Source organism: Lithobates pipiens, unplaced genomic scaffold, assembly GCF_037356315.1.
Source record: "Lithobates pipiens isolate NorthernLeopardFrog02 unplaced genomic scaffold, aLitPip1_a1.2 Scaffold_22, whole genome shotgun sequence".
Classification (NCBI taxonomy): Eukaryota; Metazoa; Chordata; class Amphibia; order Anura; family Ranidae; genus Lithobates; species Lithobates pipiens.
Window position 1 is genome coordinate 29142077 of NW_027507784.1, and position 19722 is coordinate 29161798.

At 46.6% G+C, this 19722-nt stretch overlaps 1 protein-coding gene across 5 annotated transcripts in view; it reads left to right on the top strand.

Moving 5' to 3' along the window:
• Positions 1-19722, top strand: part of BCKDK (branched chain keto acid dehydrogenase kinase) — a gene marked incomplete at its 3' end in the record, with an annotated part of 45018 nt that overhangs the window by 11176 nt on the left and 14120 nt on the right. Inside the window, 3 exon segments of one of the 5 annotated variants that reach the window (XM_077447217.1) lie at positions 641-668; positions 871-927; positions 18715-18765. 5 annotated transcript variants of the gene reach the window in all.

A 19722-nucleotide genomic window follows, 5' to 3' on the forward strand; every position in this document is an offset into this window, starting at 1 on the left:
GCTTTGCCCTTTTCCCCCCCCCCACCTCTCGCTTTGCCCTTTTTCCCCCCCCCCACCTCTCGCTTTGCCCTTTTCCCCCCCCCCACCTCTCGCTTTGCCCTTTTCCCCCCCCCCACCTCTCGCTTTGCCCTTTTTCCCCCCCCACCTCTCGCTTTGCCCTTTCCCCCCCCCCCCCACCTCTCGCTTTGCCCTTTTTCCCCCCCCCCCACCTCTCGCTTTGCCCTTTCCCCCCCCCCCCCCCACCTCTCGCTTTGCCCTTCCCCCCCCCCCTCGCTTCCCCCCCCTCTTCTCCTCCCCCTCTCGCTTTGCCCGCTTCTTCTCCTCCCCCTCTCGCTTTGCCCGCTTCTTCTCCTCCCCCCCTCGCTTTGCCCTCTACCACCTGTGTTTTAAGCAACAGTGGAGTATTCCTTTAAGCATGTATGAAATGTGTACATGGACAGATGACAAATCATAAGTTCTAAGGTGTCAGTGAACACATACTTTACAATAACAAAGTCTCCATTAGATGCCATGTGTGTCAGCTATTTTTTTTTTCCATTAGACCTGGTGACGTTGCAGGCAGGGTGGTGTGCAGTGCGTGGTGTGCATTGTGTCTTTCCTAGGGCTGTGCGTCCTCACATACAGTTAATGCCTTGTGGTCTCTCCCCCTCCCACAGAGTTCATACCGGGTCAGTATGTTCATATACCGCAAATGGTAGACGTTTTCTCTCCGCTACTGTACGGGGGGGTGTGACATGTGCTCATCGCCCCGCCACATCTGTCTGTAAATCATTCACACAGTTTCCAGGTATGGGGTGTAGGGATCGCCGCCTCTGTTTGGCCTCCTGTGTATTTTGGCTCTGCGTCTAACTCCCGCTCTCTTTTGCACAGATCTGGAGGATCCTGAGGATCGGACGGCGTTGTCGTATGGGGTTTCACAGCACAGGGGTGAGTCCTGCAAAGATTTTATTTTAGATCTTTCCACTTTCTCAACTCCTTGCTTTAGTGTTCTTTCTGGGCTCCAGATTTTACCATTCGCCTGAGCCTGTGTGCCATGCAAGAGAGCCTGTGTGCCATGCAAGAGAGCCTGTGTGCCATGCAAGAGAGCCTGTGTGCCATGCAAGAGAGCCTGTGTGCCATGCAAGAGAGCCTGTGTGCCATGCAAGAGAGCCTGTCTCCATACCCGAATCACCGGGTACAGAACAAATTGACACTGATTGTTAAAGTTCTAGGCACATGGTCCAGTGAAATATGCATATAGGAATCTCTATAGATGCCAGTCTTGTGATCCCAAGCACCCATGCCAGCCAGCATGGTCCAGGATACACCTGCTGGACACTGAGACTCTGTTGGATAGAATAGAGGCTCAGTCCCGAATTGGAGAAAATTGGTGCCCAATACAGCAATCGGGATTTCATGACACCTTCATTCTTTTAATCCAATGTCAGCTGTGGTTCCTTCTTCCTTGGCTTAGTACAAGTGCTTTTTTAGAAAAGGACAGGTTAAAGCAAACCTTTCGCTCTAGTAGGCTGAAGGAACCAATCTATGACCCTAATGCCGTATACACACGATCGAATTGTCCGGCAAACAATCCGGCGGATAGTCCGGCGGACTTTCTACCGAACGGACTTGACCACACACAAAGTCTGGCGATTGCTAGCGTGATGACGTACAGCACATATGACAGAACTAGAAAAAGGAAGTTCAATAGCTTCCTTTTCGTACTCGCTTCTGAGCATGCGTCATTCTTACACTAGCATACTGACGAACGTATTGTCCGCTGAAACCCAAGTCCGGCGTAAAGATTGGGCTGCAAAACTACTTTCTAAGTCCGCCGGACTTTACGCTGAAAAAGTCCACTGAAGCCCACACACGATTGGATTGTCCGGTGAAATGCGGTCCGGCGGACTAAGTTCGCCGGACAATTTGATCGTGTGTACGCGGCATAACAGTTGGTACCAAAAGATGACTACACACTCTACATTCCTCAGGGACCGCCAACAGTGCCAGAGCCAAATGCAGATTTACAACTTTGGGCTGGTCTGCTACAATGCAGCCTATGTGTGTGCCTCTCCATATGCAAGCTTCATCTATGGTGCACATCTGTGCCTGAAGGAACTGCCTTGCAATGTTTTTACAGCGATAACAAATTTCTTTAACCACTTCCCACCCGGCCACTTACAGCCGGGCAGGACAAGTGTCATTCTGGGAGGATGTGCCCATGTGTCCTCCCAGGATTTCACCTCGAGATTACCCCTGGGGGCACACAGAAGTGTGATTCTGTGATCACCGATCCAATCACTCACTGGCTGTTAGAGCTGCACGATTAATCGTTAAAACGCAATCTCGATTCACCCCCCCCCCCCCCCCCCACAATCTCTTCGCTGAGAGTAGGCAATTCTTTAATATAAACAAGTGGAGAGATTATCTCCTCTCAGCTGTCAAAAGAAGGCATCCTGGGCAATCTGCCAAGTTTAGAACTTGAAACATTGTAACTAACACTACTTGGAGCAAAGGGATAGAACTTCTTGTGTAAACAAATAATCTGGGCAGTCTGCCAAGCTTTCAACCATGTGGAAATGCAGGAAGTTTAACCACTTAAAGTCTAAATCTTTTTCTGACACTTCTTTCTTAAAGTGGAGGGCCGCCCTGAAAAAAAAAAATACATTAAAAATTAGAAAAAAAAAAGACATATTTTTTTTTTTTTTTTCTACTTACCAGAAATGCCTGTTGCTAGGCACATTATCCAAATCTGCCTCTTCCTCCTCTGCGGAGATCTTCTCTCTTCTCTCCTCGTCACATTGTCTTCTGGGTAATGGGTCGCGCATGCGCAGTAGGAAACGGGCAGTGAAGCCGCAAGGCTCCACTGCATGTTTCCCTTAGAAAGAATGGCGGCGCCGGGACCCGAGAGCCGAGGGTCGGCCTCGGGCGGCCGACATCGCGGGCGCCCTGGACAGGCAAGTTGGCTTATTTTTTTTTATTTTTTTAAACGGCCCTCCTCTTTAAGTTAAAATCTATCTATATATATATATAATCAGAGACCCTAGGGAATTTCTGCAATATTTTATGTCACACTGTATTTGCCCAGCGGCCTTTCAAATGCAATTTTTTGGGAAAAAATACACTTCAATAAATAAAAAGAACGAAACAGTAAAGTTAGCGCCATTTTTTTTTTGTTTGTTTTGTTTTAATGTGAAAGATGCTATGCCGCAAGAATCGTGATCTGTCTGCTGAGCGAAAAAATCGTGATTCTCATTTTAGCCAGAATCGTGCAGTTCTACTGGCTGTGCTCCGCCCCGGTTCTATGTGATCACTGTGACCAATCACAGCTATCCTATATCAAGTAGAAAACAAAGGTTGTCATTAAGGCCGGGTTCACACCAGTACGACAAACACTCCGTCATTGGGAGCTCATGTCGCATGACGTGTGAAAATCAATGTTTCCCTATGGGAGCCGTCTTAACTGGTCCGACTTTGAAAATTCTCCCTGCACGACTTTGGTCCGACTTCAGCCCATTGACTATCATTGAAGTAGGATCAAAGTCAGATGCTTGTCCTAACCATCCGACTTTGGCATCTGACATTGTGTTATTTCCTGCCCCCCTGCTGTAGCCCCTCTCATTGTGTGTTAGTTTTGATCAAAAGACAAGTCGTACTATCTGAAAAATCGGATCAAAGTAGTATCCTGTTCATCAAAGTCGAATGGATGTAGGACCAATGTAAGACTGAGGTCGCAGAGCAAAGTAGGGTGAAAGTCGTACTACTGTCGTGCAGTATAGTGTTAACCCGCCCTTAAACAGCCTTTGAAAACTGTAAATGTAAATCTATTTCTAAAGGTGCTATTGACATAGAATTTTCACCAAGTCGGTAACAACACATGCAATTCATACATACAAAGACACCAAAACAAGTGATTGTAAAGGCTTGTTAAAAAAAAAAAAAAATTGTTATGCTTATCTCCTCTGTGCAGCCCTGATCCTCCTCTTCTCAGGTCCCTCTTTGCTGCTTCTAACCCCTCGCTCCTTTGAGTGCCCCTCAGCCAGCAGCTTGCTACAGGGGTGCACCCAAGCCGAGTCAGAGTTCCGTGTATCCATTCAGACACGGAGCCCCGACCTGGCCCCGCCCCCTCTCCCTTGATTGGCTGGCTGAATGACAGCCGCGGGAGCCAATGATGCCACTGCTCTGTCTCAGCCAATCAGGAGTGTATTAGATGGCTGAGGGGATCGTGGACATCGCTGGAGAGAGAAGGGGCTCGGGTACGTAATTAGGGGAAGGGCGAGGTTGCTACACACAGGTGTTTTTTTTTTTTTTTTTATCTTAATGCATAGACTGCATTAAGATAAAAAACCTTCTGCCTTTACAGCTCCTTTAAGTTTTATATGTAATAAAATGGAATGACACAGGAAAAAGTATTGAACACATGAAGAAAGGGAGGTGCAAAAAGCCAAAGACACCAGCTGAAATCTATCAGTAATTAGACAGCAATCCTGCCCCTTGTCAGTGCAAATTAATATCCGCTGGTTCTGTCTCAACTGATGGCCTATAAAAATGTGTCTCCATTACCGTTTCCTTTTTTATATGTACAAAAAGTCTACACACCCCTGTTAAAATGTCAGGTTTCTGTGATCTAAAAAAACGAGATGAGGATAAATCATTTCAGAACTTTTTCCACCTTTTTAATGTGACCAATAAACTGTAAAACTCAGTTGCACAACAAACTGAAATCTTTTAGGTGGAGGGAAGTAAAAATAAAATATGGTTGCATAAGTGGGCACACCCTTACACTGATAGTTTGTTGAAGCACCCTTTGATTTTATTACAGCGCTCAGTCTTTTTGGGTACGAGTCTATCAGCATGGCACATCTTGACTTGGCAATATTTGCCCACTCTTCTTTGCAAAAACTCGTGCGAGGGCATCTCTTGCACACAGCCCTCTTCAGATGACCCCACAGATTTTCAATAGGATTCAGGTCTGGGCTCTGGCTGGGCCATTCCTAAACTTTAATCTTCGTCTGGTGAAGCCATTCCTTTGATTTTGGATGCTTTGGATCGTTGTCATGCTGAAAGGTGAAGTTCCTCTTCATGTTCAGCTTTCTAGCAGAAGCCTGAAAGTTTTGTTCCAATATTGACTGGTATTTGGAACTACAAGAAAAACATAAATGGAAGGCGCGCATACTTAGTGCATTACCAGAGATAATTTAATAATAAAACATTGTATAAAAGTGGCTACTCCACAAAATGCAACGGACAAGCCATAAACACTGTGCATAGACAGGCATGGAACGCGGGGTACAGCTAACGTGTTTCGGGGGGGGGGGGGGCACCCCCTACCTCAGAGCTAGGCTAGTCTTGTGCACCATGGGCAAGGTATTTGGAACTGTTCATAAATTTCCTCTACCTTGACTAAGGCTCCTGTTCCAGCTGAAGAAAAATGGCCTCAAAGCATGAAGCTTTCACCATCTTCATTCACAGTGGGTATGGTGTTCTTCTGGTGATGTGCAGTGTTGGTTTTTATATATAAAATTCTCTCCATAGGAAGTGCAGTGTGTCTGTGGTGACATCATACTGGTATGGCGGTGACCATGTACAGTGGCTGTCTGCTCTGATATCAGTGTATGTCAGTGCCACCTGCCATTGTCTCTGATCACCACCACAGCAGTACATTGTCACCAGACCAGCTCTGCCAGTCAGTGTCCTAAATCACCCCGCCCCCCACTTACGCCACACCTATCATTTTGTCCGTGATCACCGCCACACCAGTGTAAGCCTGCGGTGATATCCCTGATTGTCGCCACAGTCCGTTTCACCAGACCAGTGCAGCCAACAACGGTGTTCCTGATTGCTGGCACACCAGTGCCGTGTTCCTTCTGTCTGCCGCCTGCACTGACCCTGGCCTGATTATTGACCACGTTTCTGCCTGTTGCCTGGACCAATCCTTTTGCTGGTTTGCTGAACATGTCTCTGTCTGAGGCCTGAACTGACCCATCTGCACGTCCAACTGACTATGTTCCTGGGAGACGCCAGTCCCAGCCATCCCCTGTCGACAACTGCACTCCGGGAACCACAGGGCCTTTTTAGCTCTTCCTTCAGCCTCCTGTACTTCCTGACCAGTGAACATAGCATTCCTAGGGGCAGCCACATAACAGTAGGCTAGGTTTGCCTAAGAGAGGGGACTGCTATAGGTGACTCTACACTAAGCTATATTTCTCTAGTTGTCTGTCCAGGACAGCGCTAGAGAGATGGGCTCCACCTCCGGAGGCAGTAAACACAAAATTGAAATCCATAAAGGGCGACTTCTGTCCCTCTTCCCCAGTCTTTGTGTTTCCTCCACTGGAGGAGGAGGCTGAATGGGAGCTCTTCTTCCCCTGAACCTAGGCAGGGGTGCCTGAGGAGGGGGGAAGGAGGTCTGCAGGTACCTCTAAGCAGGGATGGCAGGCATCCAGTTCCCCACGGTCAGGCTGCGGAACGCTGATGACGGTGTCCTCCTCCATGGATAATCCTGGGGAGGGCTGGCGCTACCCGCATAAGGCTCACAGCGGTCTGCTGATACTGTGGTATCGCAGCGTGAGTCCAGCGAGGGGCGGGCGTAGGCATGAGTTCCAAGCTGTGGAATGCAGGAGAGCGGTGACTTCCAGCACATCACTTCCGTTCGTGCGGCAAGCGTGGGCGCTGGATCCATGGCAGTTTATTAAAAAAAAAAAAAAAAAAAAAAGAAATCTCAGCCACGGCCACTGGATGATTCTGATCCACCAACCGCACGAGGCTCCAGGAGGACAGCATGGATCTAACAGAACCAGGTGGCAGTGGTGCCAGCCAAGCTCAGGTAGGTGGACACTGGGGTGCCTTTGGCTTACAGGGCTTGGGGTAGACTCATTGCTAGGGGCCATTTTTTTTCCACCCCCCCCCCCCCCTTTAATGAGATGGGATCCAGGCGAAAGTCATGTGAATCCTGTCAGCGGCTGGTGGGGGTGCACATAGGTGTTGGTGAAGGTACACCCACTGGTTGGCTAAAGTATCTGACAGCAGCTTGTGTTTGTTTTTTCTTTTTGCCTCCCTTCCCTTCGCTTGTCTCAGGCTCAGCCCAAAGAACCAGAGAGGTCAGGGGAAAAGAAGAGTTGACCGTTATGTACGAACCAATTCAAAGAAGGGTGGAACAAACCTCTTTGTAAACCCTGTATTGATAAATTGGTTTACAAGGAGGCAACGGGGGGCATGCAATGAATTTTGATTTCTGGTGTTAAGAAAGAAATGAAGGCTATAAAGTCAATGCTGTCGAACCTTGAAACTCCAAAACAACCAGCCGTAGTTACCCGCCCCCCCCGGTTCAGCCCCAGAGGAGGATGATTAATCGGGTGGGGGGTTAAGAATCGGATCCCTTTGGATGAGCTAAGTGAGATAGCATCATCCAAAGATACCCCGAGCCAAGGAGGTGGATGCCTTTTATTAAGGGCCGGTTCACACAGGGGGTGATGCGAGGCGACACCGACTTGCCTCGCCGCGACCTCAGCGGCGACTTGCAAATGACTTCTGTATAGAAGTCAATGCAAGTTGCCCTGAGGTCGCCCAGAAGTAGTACAGGAACCTTTTTTGAGTCGGAGCGACTCGAGTCGCTCCTATCAGAACGGTTCCATTGTACAGAACGGGGGCGACTTGTCAGGGCGAGGCAAGTCGTGTCGCCTCGCATCGCCCCCTGTGTGAACCGGCCCTTAGGGTGATCTACGAGACGCTAGATATTAAAGAAGAGCAGGCCTCCTTGTCCCTACATGACCAGCTGTATCGGGCCCTGAAAGAAGACCAAAACAGGGTTTTTCTATTTTTTCCTAAAAGCATGAAGAAGAGATTCCCCCTCAGTGAGGATTCTGCCTGTATATGGAACAAAATGGACACAGCTTTCTCCCAGTGCGCCAAATGAATGGACCTCGCATTTTGAGGACATGGGTGTCCTTAGGGAACCCATGGACAAGAGGATGGAGGTACTGCTGAAAAGGTCATGGGAAGTAGCCATGACAAATTTTAAAACCAGAAATGGCTACAACAATAGTAGCTCATAATTTGGAGGTCTGGCTGGACCAGTTACAAGGCCATTTAGAAAGTGGGACCTCCAGGAAGGAAATTCTAGATTCCTTACCCATGCTGCACAAGGCAGCAGGTTTTATGGCAGACGTGTCAGTCAAGCTATCGGCAAAGACCGCTGCCCTAGTAAATTCCTCTTGCAGGGTTTTATGGTTAAAATCCTGGTTGGGAGAACCGGTGTCTTGTCAAATAGGGTCCTCCATCAGATGCTGTCCCCTGCGTACTGCGCATGCGCAGTACACAGGAACAGAGATTCCGAAAATTGCAGAGGATAAACGGCGCCTGCGCCGTGAGTCCAGGTTCTATCCCCACTATCCAAGTGGACATAGAGTTAGAATAAAAAAGAGCCGAGCGCAGCGAGGCCGAGCCCGAAGCGTGGCGAGCGAAGCTCGCCCGCGAGGGGCCCTCTAAAATTCTCAACCCTATGTCCGCTTGGATGGTGGGGCTACCACCTCCACTCACGGCGCAGGCGCCGTTCAGCTTCGGACTTTTTCCGAAGCTTCGTCTGCTCCGTACTGCGCATGCGCAGTACGGAGCGGACACATATTGATGGCCGGACTCTATTAGGCAGAACACCGGCCTCAAAAGTTAGGCTGTGTGACATGCCATTTCAAGGAGACCTCTTGTTTGGACAAGATCTAGAAAAAGGTCTAGACTGTACTGCCGACAAGAAGAAGGCTTTTCCTATTAAAAATAAGAATGCCCCAGGGAAGCATGTTTTTTTGTTTTATTTTTTGCACCCCCAAAGACAAGGGCTGTCACAGGGGCAGACCCCTAAAAGATCAACCTCTAAAACGGCAGGGAAGGGGGAAGCAGACATGTGTCCTGTTTTTCTTCTCCTAAGAAAACCACCAAATTCCCGTGATTTAGTTCCCATGGGAGGGAGATTGGGGCAGTTCCTCCCACAGTGGGAAAAGACTACCCCAAATGCATTTATACTGCGGATAATCAGGGAAGGCTATTGAATCCAGTTTAAGGGCGCTCCGCCCTCAAGGATGTTCATAATCGTGCCTCCCAGGGATCCTCAGATCTTCAGACGGCAGCCCCAATCAAGTGGGGAAAGAAAGTCCGACATTTACAATTCAAAGCCCTGCCATTTGGCCTGTCCTCATCCCCCAAGATTTTTACAAATGTCCTGGTGGAGGCACTGACCCCCCCCCCCCCCCCCCCCCCCCCCCCCCAGACTTAAAGGATTCTGTCATCCCATACTTAGACAATCTTTTATTTTTTGCACCCTCTGCGCTCCAATTACAAGATCTGTGGGTGGCCGTTTCCTTTCTGGAAAAGCTGGGGTGGTTGATAAACAAACAGGGAGAAATCTAACCGAACATTAACACAGGCCTTACAGTACTTGGGGGTCTTGGTGAACTCAGTGACGCAGGAGATCTATCTCACAGGCCGAGAAAGTAGAAAAGGTAAAGGCGACAGCAGCCTTTTTTCAGAACAGCTTGGTCTCCGTGGTGGTGGAGGAACGAAGAGTACCTCGTGCAGGATCTACTATGGTCTCTACCGGTGTCCTTCTATATCACCACAGACACCAGGGCCAGATTAAGAACATCATGGGCCTGGTGCTGAGGATTTTGGTGGGGCCTTTTACAAACAATAAATAAATAAAAATGCTAACTATTTTTTGTGATAACAAATAAAATTAAAGAGAGAGAGGGAGGATGAGAGAGAGAGATAGAATAAAAGAGACAGAGAAAGGGTATGAAAGAGGTGTGAGGGGTAAGAGAGGGAGGATGAGAGAGAAAGGGGGGATGGGAGAAAGCAGATGCACATGAGGATGTGTGGGAATGACATCAACGCAGCCTGGCCAAGGCAAGTGACCGAAGGCACAGAACCCAGAAGGAAGACCGGGTGAAGATGGAAGTGCCCGGGGCCCTGCCGGACTGATCACAGCACAGCACTGGAGGGCTCAGTCTGACAATTTAAGTGTACCGTAATGTGCTAATATGCTGGGCATACTTGTACATTATGGCATAACCTTCCGAAGGGGCCTCTAAAAAGTAGTCATGTTATAAAAGTTTACTACCGCTTTAATATCACAGGAGCCTCTCATGGGGCCCCCTACTGACCCTGTGGCCCTTGGGCAGTGCTTAAGTGCATAGTTGTCAACATTTCAAAAATATTTTCAGGGACGCTTTTTTTTTTTACAAGTGCTATATTTAGAGTAGCTGACATCCCCCGTGTTCCTCTATACATCACAATAGTAATTACAAAATGAAATAAGTACTAATAATGGGGCAGAACAAATATGAGGACTGTGAGATTTCCTTTAGTTGAACTGACAAAAGTGCCCATTCTAGAGCTGGTAACATTGAGGATATTCAGTATAATTTTAAAGAACAGTTTTTGTGGGTAAGAGGCATAGGGGAGGAGTATGGATGGTATAAAAGTGGGAAGTATGTGCAGGTGAGGGAGAGGAATGTGGAGGGTCTAACAGTGGGCACTATGTACAGGAGAGGAGTGTGAAGGGTATGACAGTGGGCAGTATGCACAGCAGAGGAGTGTAGATGGTATGACATTGGGCACTATGTATAAGAGATGAGTGTGGAGGGTATGACAGTGAACAATATGTACAGGAGTGTGGAGGGCATGACAGTAGGCACTATGTATAGGAGAGAAGTGTGGAGAGTAGGACAGTAAGCAGTAATTACAGGAGAAGAGTGTGGAGGGAGGGTATGACGTGGGCACTATGTATAGGAGAGGAGTATGGAGGGTATGATAGTGAGTAGTATGTACAGGAGAGGAGTGTGGAGGGTATGACAGTGGGCACATTGTATAGGAGAGGAGTATGGAGGGTATGACAGTGAGTAGTATGTACAGGAGAGGAGTGTGGAGAGTATGACAGTCAGCGCTATGTATAGGAGAGAAGTGTTGGAGGTATGACAGTGGGCACTATGTATAGGAGAGGAGTGTGGAGGGTATGACAGTGAGTAGTATGTACAGGAGAGGAGTGTGGAGAGTATGACAGTGGGCACTATGTATAGGAGAGGAGTATGGAGGGTATGACAGTGAGTAGTATGTACAGGAGAGGAGTGTGGAGGGTATGACGGTGGGCACTATGCAAAGGAGAGGAGTGTTGGCAGTATGACAGTGGGCACTATGTATAGGAGAGAAATGTATGACAGCGGGCACTATGTACAAGAGAGGAGGAGTGTGTAGGATATGACAGTGGGCGTTATGTATAGGAGAGAAGTGTGGCGGGTATGACAGTGAGCAGTATGTACAGGAGAGAAGTGTGGAGTGTATGACAGCGGGCACTATGTATAGGAGAGAAGTGTAGAGAGTATGACAGTGGGCACTATGTATAGGAGAGAAGTGTAGAGAGTATGACAGTGAGTACTATGTATAGGAGAGAAGTGTGGAGAGTATGACAGTGGGCACTATGTATAGGAGAGGAGGATGAAGTAATCTGGGAAGGAAAAATGTAAAGGTTTGTGGAAGGATGTTTAGGGACTGCGTAGTGGTTAAGCGGGCCAGACATGGATTGAAATTACACCAATTAAGCAGAGACCAGCCATAGTCGATCTATGTATGGGCTAGCTGGTTTTACACAAGTCAACCTATTAACCGACTTGAGTACAACCAGCCTGTCAGGTTTTCCCCAAAACAATCAGTGCTGCCAGCTATAGTTAGCAACACTAATCATTGTATTCACTGGCAGAACACAATAACACTGCGGGAGTGATTGCCCCATTCACAGGTCAGCAGGTGAGAGGGTGTGTGGGGACAGGCTGGGGGAGATACTAGTCAGTCCCTGGGTAGGCACTGGTTAGTATCAGAGCCAGATACACAAAGGTTACATACGCCACGATCGTTAGAGCGAGAGCAATAATTATAGCACTAGACCTCCTCTGTAAACTCTAAACATGTAAACTGTAAAAAAATGTAAAGCAAAATCGTGCTAACTTTAGTGTTTTTTTTTTTTTTTTTTATGAATGAAACAGTTTCTTTCCAAAAAAAAGTTTGAAAAATTGCTGCGCAAATATCGTGTAAGATAAAAAGTTGCAAAGACCACCATTTTATTCCATAGGGTGTCGGCTAAAACAATATATAATGTTTGAGGGTTCTGAGTAATTTTCTAGCATAAAAAAAAAGATGATTTTTACATGTAGGAGAGAAGTCTCAGAATGGGCCTGGGTGGCAAGGGGTTAATTATCATAAGTAATATACAAATAATTATTATAAGCTCTGTGAGGTCATCCTCTCAGTCTGCTGCAGAGTGTTCCAGCTTGTATTTAAACTGGCCGCTCTGTATGTAGCTTCTGACAGGCTGTGCAAGGAGCCCCGTATCTCCGGAACCATAGATGATGGAAGCCCTATATTTTAACCAGTGCTGGAGTGGGTCTTTAGCTACCTACCCCCCAAATATGGGGTCTCTGTGACTCCTGATCGCCGAGCTACAATCCTCGAAGTCGATCTTCTTTTTTTTTTTTTTTTTTTTTTGGGCAAATGGGCCTATCTTGAGAAAGGGGCCTGGAGCTGCAGCTCCAATAGCCCCTATGTTAATCCGGCCCTGACAGACACCAGTGCCTGGGGGACCCACTGGGGGTCAAGAGTAGCCCAAGGGCCCTGGGAGAAAACAGTCCCAAAGATCGGTCAACTGGAGCAAGCAATCTGGGAAGTGCTGAGGGCATTCGCCAAAGAGCTGAAAAGTCACCGCGTACAAGTCCTCTCGGACAGTGTGGTAGCAGTCTCTTATTTAAACAAACCAGGGGGAACACAGTGTCTGTCCTTAATCAGACTGGTGAGGGCCATCTTTTCTTGGGTCAAGAGGAACCTTAGGTCAATATCCACAGTCCGTCTAAAGGGAGCGTGGACAATCATTTGGCAGACTTTCTTAGCAGACACCAAGTGTACGAGTCAGAATGGTCCCTAAACAGGGAAGTCTTCCAGCTAGTGGCAGAGAAATGGGGACTTCCAGAGGTGGACTTGTTTGCCAACAAATCAAATGCCACGGTTCCAGTGGAAAGATAAGTAGGGGCCAAGGGGATAGATGCCTTGTCCCAGAAGTGGGCTTTTCTCCTATGCTACACCTACCTCCCTATTCAAATGTATTCCCCTGGTCCTGAGGAATTTTGTTCAGGAGCGCACCACCATGATCCTGGTGGTCCCTTATTAGCCGAAGAGTCCTTGGTTTTCCACACTGCTGCGCCTGTCAGGAAAGCCTCCCCTCATGCTGCCCGAGAGCGAGGATCTGCTGTCCCAGGGTCAAGTCTTTTTGCCAAAAATACAGAGCCTGAAATTGTCAGTGTGGTGTCTGAGTAAAGCCTCCTGAGGTCTAAGGGGCTCTCGGACAGGATGGTAAATACAATTCTTTCCAGTAGAGAGAAAGTAACCCAAGCAATTTTATGTTCAATTTTGGAAAGTTTTCTGTTCATGGCTAGACACCAAGAAGGTGTCTGGAGATATTCCAGATGTCTTGGAGCTTTTACAAGAAGGAAGAGCTGTCCTTAAAATGAGTCGCACGCAAAACTGTCTTTTTAATGGCCATCTCCACAGCCAGACGCATTAGCGAGCTGCAGACACTTTCCATTAAAGAGGAAGTAAACCCTGATTGGTGTTACTTCCTCTTTGATTCCCTGCAAAGGTAAAGCATAATGGACTACTGTGCATTGCATAGTAGTCCATTATGTGTCACTTACCTGACACAGGAGCCAGCGAAGTCACTGCTGTCCCCTTGTGTACGGAGCCTCCATCTTCTCGGTGGGTCTCGCTGCTCTGGCGCTGTCATTCGACGAAGCCGCGATGACGTCACTCCCGCGCATGGGCACGGGAGACACCACTCGCGGCATATCGCCATTGACGGTGCACCGTAGACAGCAGTGCCTGTGTTTTGGCAAATATTTCCTAAACCATATAGGTTTGGGAGATATTTCTTGGACCTACAGGTAAGTCTTAATCTAGGCTTACCTGTAGGTCCAAGTGGTTTGTAAGGGTTTACAACCACATTAAGAAGCCTTCCCTACAAATTTTTGAAGACCCTGGTATTGCCTGGAGTTTTTGCCTTAAGTGGTGTAAAAATTCCAAAGGACTCGGGAAATGGTTTTGCCTTCTTTCTGTGGGTCCCCAGCCAATCCAAAAGAAACAGAATTCCACCAACTGGACGTGAGAGCCTGTGTCTTACAGTATCTGGAATTGTTGGAATCCAATGCTCCTATTTTTTTTTTTTTTTGCATTTGGGAACAAAATTGGGGTTCCAAGCTACGAAAGGCGCAATCGCAAGGTGGATTAAACAAGCTCTTGTGGAAGGTTACAAGATTTTAAAAAGTATGTCATTTTTTTTTTTTCCCCCATGCCTCACTCCACATGGGCGCTATCAGCTTTTTGGGTGGAGCGAAACCAGAGTAAATTTGTCAAGCAGCAACATGGTCAAGCTACTCGACTTTCAAGAAGCATTCGAGACTGGACCTTATCTCAGCGCAAGCGTTTAGGAGAAAAGTCCTCCAATCAGTAGTCGCTCTGTATCAAGATATAACATTTGTGTACAGTGTTGCATAACGGAGGACTTCTGTCAAACTATTACAACCCCCTGAAAAATGTCCTAGTAATGATGGGGTTAAACAGCTGGCATTGTGCAATATTGCTGCACGGCGGAGTGTTTTCCTGGAGCTCGTTATCTGTGTCTCCCTGAGCCAGAACAAGCACGGGCCTCTCCTGCCAGGGCACAAACCTGTCAGATTGGTTTTCCGTTTGCCGTGGCATCTGTAACCTTGAGCTGCCTGTCCCAGAAGAAGCAGATGGCAGAGGATGGGTGTCCCGGCCCGGACACACTTTTCGAGGTCATTTATTTTTATGTTGCTTTATTGCTGCCATTGAGTTTATGCTGCAGCCCTGCTGAACGTGAGAGTGTTCACTGAAACTGGGACAGAGGTAGACACGGCGGGGGCCAGGGTCAGATCATGACTGCTCGGGAAATTTCACTACACATTTGCCCTCTTTGTCTTTGCAGTTTTGTAATCCCATCGTAGATCCTTGTCAGTGGCATACTTTGCTCAGGGAGGAGTCGAGGACCCTTGGGGGTAAAAATAGTTGTCAGCGTTCTAAGAAATAGTTGTGTGCGAGACCCAAAGGACAGAAAGAAAGTTACTGAAAGTAAAACCCGGTTCGTGTTGTGGCTGGTATTGTAACATTTGGCTTCATTTCAGTGGAAATTCAGGGGAAGAATTTTTTTTTGTCTGCATGTTCAGTATTGTACACAACATGTACTGCCTGCTATTTTACTTTGTTTTCTTAGTGCACTGTTTTCACCTAGCCTTATGTACTACGAGACCGATCGTCCTCCTTTCTCTCCCCACTCTTCTCATCTTCTCCTACCCTTCCACCCCTTCTTTCTTCTCTCCCCCCTCCTTTCTTTCTCTTTCTCCTACCCCCCTTCTTTCTTCTTCTCCCCCCCCCCCTTCTTCTTTCTCCTCCTTTTTTTTTTTTTTTTTTTTTTTTTTTATTTAGATTAGTTGAGGACATTGTCTTGATATCATCATTAATCATAAAATAGTTGTAAATTGTGGAATAAGAATTTAATAGGCGACATTCGTTTTATCACATTGACCCCCCCCCCTTCCTTCTTCTTTCTTCTCCCTTCTTTCTCTTTCTTCTCCCTTCTTTCTCTTTCTTCTCCCTTCTTTCTCTTTCTTCTCCCTTTTTTTCTTTCTTTCTTTCTTTCTTTCTTTCTTTCTTTCTTTCTTTCTTTCTTTCTTTCTTTCTTTCTTTCTTTCTTGCTCCTTCTTCTCCCTTTTTTTCTTTCTTGCTCCTTCTTCTCCCTTTTTTCTTTCTTTCTTTCTTGCTCCTTCTTCTCCCTTTTTTCTTTCTTTCTTTCTTGCTCCTTCTTCTCCCTTTTTTCTTTCTTTCTTTCTTGCTCCTTCTTCTCCCTTTTTTCTTTCTTTCTTTCTTGCTCCTTCTTCTCCCTTTTTTCTTTCTTTCTTTCTTTCTTGCTCCTTCTTCTCCCTTTTTTCCTTTCTTTCTTTCTTTCTTGCTCCTTCTTCTCCCTTTTTTCTTTCTTTCTTTCTTTCTTTCTTTCTTTCTCCTTCTTCTCCTTTCTTTCTTTCTTTCTCCTTCTTCTCCCTTTTTTCTTTCTTTCTCCTTCTTCTCCCTTTTTTCTTTCTTTCTTTCTCCTTCTTCTCCCTTTTTTCTTTCTTTCTTTCTTTCTTTCTTTCTCCTTCTTCTCCCTTTTTTCTTTCTTTCTTTCTTTCTTTCTTTCTTTCTCCTTCTTCTCCCTTTTTTCTTTCTTTCTTTCTTTCTTTCTTTCTTTCTTTCTTTCTTTCTTTCTCGTTCTTCTCCCTTTTTTTCTTTCTTTCTTTCTCCTTCTTCTCCCTTTTTTCTTTCTTTCTTGCTCCTTCTTCTCCCTTTTTTCTTTCTTTCTTGCTCCTTCTTCTCCCTTTTTTCTTTCTTTCTTGCTCCTTCTTCTCCCTTTTTTCTTTCTTTCTTGCTCCTTCTTCTCCCTTTTTTCTTTCTTTCTTGCTCCTTCTTCTCCCTTTTTTCTTTCTTTCTTGCTCCTTCTTCTCCCTTTTTTCTTTCTTTCTTGCTCCTTCTTCTCCCTTTTTTCTTTCTTTCTTGCTCCTTCTTCTCCCTTTTTTCTTTCTTTCTTGCTCCTTCTTCTCCCTTTTTTCTTTCTTTCTTGCTCCTTCTTCTCCCTTTTTTCTTTCTTTCTTGCTCCTTCTTCTCCCTTTTTTTTTTTTTTTTTTTTTTTTTTTTTCTTTTCTCTCTCTCTCTCTCTCTCTCTATCTCTATCTCTATCTCTATCTCTATCTCTATCTCTATCTCTATATCTCTCTCTATCTCTCTATCTCTCTCTATCTCTCTCTATCTCTCTCTATCTCTCTCTATCTCTCTCTATCTCTCTCTATCTCTCTCTATCTCTCTCTATCTCTCTCTATCTCTCTCTATCTCTCTCTATCTCTCTCTATCTCTCTCTATCTCTCTCTATCTCTCTCTATCTCTCTCTATCTCTCTCTATCTCTCTCTATCTCTCTCTATCTCTCTCTATCTCTCTCTATCTCTCTCTATCTCTCTCTATCTCTCTCTATCTCTCTCTATCTCTCTCTATCTCTCTCTATCTCTCTCTATCTCTCTCTATCTCTCTCTATCTCTCTCTATCTCTCTCTATCTCTCTCTATCTCTCTCTATCTCTCTCTATCTCTCTCTATCTCTCTCTATCTCTCTCTATCTCTCTCTATCTCTCTCTATCTCTCTCTATCTCTCTCTATCTCTCTCTATCTCTCTCTATCTCTCTCTATCTCTCTCTATCTCTCTCTATCTCCCTCCTCCCCCCCCCCCTTCCTTCCTTCCTTCCTATTAGTTGAGGACCTCATCTAATTCCCTTGAAATAATCATTAACTAATTATAAAATGGTTGTAAATTGTAGAATAAGAATTCAATAGGTGACATTCTTCTTTATCACATTGATCCGAAAAGTATTTAGACTAATCCATGTAACCACTGGGTCTCTGTGCTTCTCTATGTAATACAGGCAGATTCTGACTGGTGGGAGGGGCTGGCAGGGGGGCCGTACATGGCTTTCCTGAATATCTCTCCGCACCCTGCCTCAGTTTTCCAGTCGAGCCCTTGTCACATCACATTCGGCTACCCATCACATTTTGCTACCCGCTGGAGTGCGAATGCGCAAAGCCTCCATAAGCGTTCCAACACAGGGCCCCTCACGGGCACGGCCTTGCTTCGTTCGGCATTATTATAATCTATCTCTCTGTCCACTTGGATGGTGGGGCTTAAACCTGGACTCGGGTGTGGGCACAAAATTCGCAGATCACCACAGTGTTGGAACACATATGGCAGCGTCGCTCATGCGCAGTGCAATGTGATGGGTCGTTATACGTGACGAAACACCCTCAGTCCCACAGTGGGAGGAGTTGATGCCTTGATGTGTGGGTGTCAGTCTGGATGAATGGGTGTTCCTGGATGGGCTGTATTTGTATGCAGGGTGCCCTAGGTAACACTCACATGTGATACTGAGCCTCCGTGATTGAAAGAAATGCAAGGGGTAGGCCAGGGACAGTCAGGCTGGGGAGGAAAGATCTAGATCAGTGGTCATCAAACCTGTCCTCAGGGCCACTAACAGGCCAGGTTTGCAAGATAACTGAAATCGCAGGTGATATTATTTGCTGCTCAGTGATTGCAGTATTCTATTCTGCATCTCCCCCCAAGGGAATACATAAAACCTGACCTGTTAGTGGGCCTTGAGGACGGGATTGATGACCACTGATCTAGATGATGCTGGATGTCCTCTAGCTAGGGAATGAAGTGGGCTCTTATCTGCAGGTTCTAGTGCATATTGTGGGAAGCTCATAAGGTGCAGTGAAATCGGAGTAAGACAGTAAGGGAAGGCCAGAGGTCCGAGTTAGGCCTCCTATTGTTCCTGGTAGTACACAGCGTGGCAAAACCAGGCTGCGATGGTAGTGCTGAGGGAGTATATATGGGCCATCACAGTCCTTTTGTATGAGGTCCTACTACATCCATTGTTAAGCTTTTATGTTAGGTCCGTTCTTGTTTTGTGTGTTTGACATATGCGTTTGAATAATATTGTCTCCTCGGCATCCATTTTCCTGTAGCCCTGTCTCCCGTGTCTTCGCCTTTCTGTCTTCTCCACGTGTCTCTCGTCTCTCATCACTGTGCCAAAATTAACCAGTGTCCCCTCTCTCCCGGCAGATGGATAGATCTCCTTGCGGCTTCCTTCCTGTGACCTGAAGTGGTGTAGAGGTAATGTGTCTGCTTCCCCGGCCTTAAAGCGGTGTTCAACCCTGAAAAATATTTTTACATATTGGCAGTCCTTTCATAGTATTAAACATTTGGGGGGGGGGGGGGGGGGGGGGGGATTTTATTCTTATTTTTTCACTCACCAGAAATGCCCTGTTGCTATGTAGTGGCTCCTAATCTGCCACTTGTTGGTTTGCGGCACTCCGCATCACTTCCTCCCTCGCCTCTGTTCCAAGAAAATACGAGTCGTCATTTCCCAGCAGTCAGTGGGCAGGATTGTGTGCAAAAAAGTGTTTCCCAACAGGAAATTACGTGATTTAAGGCGGATCTATCTATGTTGCCATTGTAGTGTCACAGTTTGATGCCTATCACAGGATGGTGCGGAAGTGACGTTGTTGCGTACTGCGCATGCGCGATGCGCTCCAAACGCTCGCGCCGTGCGTTCCAACATAGTTTCGGCAATACAGTTCAGCGAAACCATCACATAATGTTACGGAAGTGAAGTTACACACAACACAAACATGGCCACGTTGTTGCGTACTGCGCATGCGCGATGCGTTCCAAACACTTGCGCCGTGCGTTCCAACATAGTTTCGGCAATACAGTTCAGCGAAACCATCACATAATGTTACGGAAGTGAAGTTACACACAACACAAACACTGGGCCGTTCGTTACAACACTAATACTTCCCTTGTTACCTAGTAGGTTTTGCATTGCTGGGACTTGTAGTGCCTATCCTGAGCTACATGCTTCAATGTTCAGTGTCCTCATCCCTATCCCCATGCTTCAATGTTCAGTGTCCATCCTTATCCCCGTGCTTCAATGTTCAGTGTCCTCATCCTTATCCCCGAGCTTCAATGTTCAGTGTCCATCCTTATCCCCGTGCTTCAATGTTCAGTGTCCTCATCCCTATCCGTGAGCTTCAATGTTCAGTGTCCTCATCCTTATCCCTGTGCTTC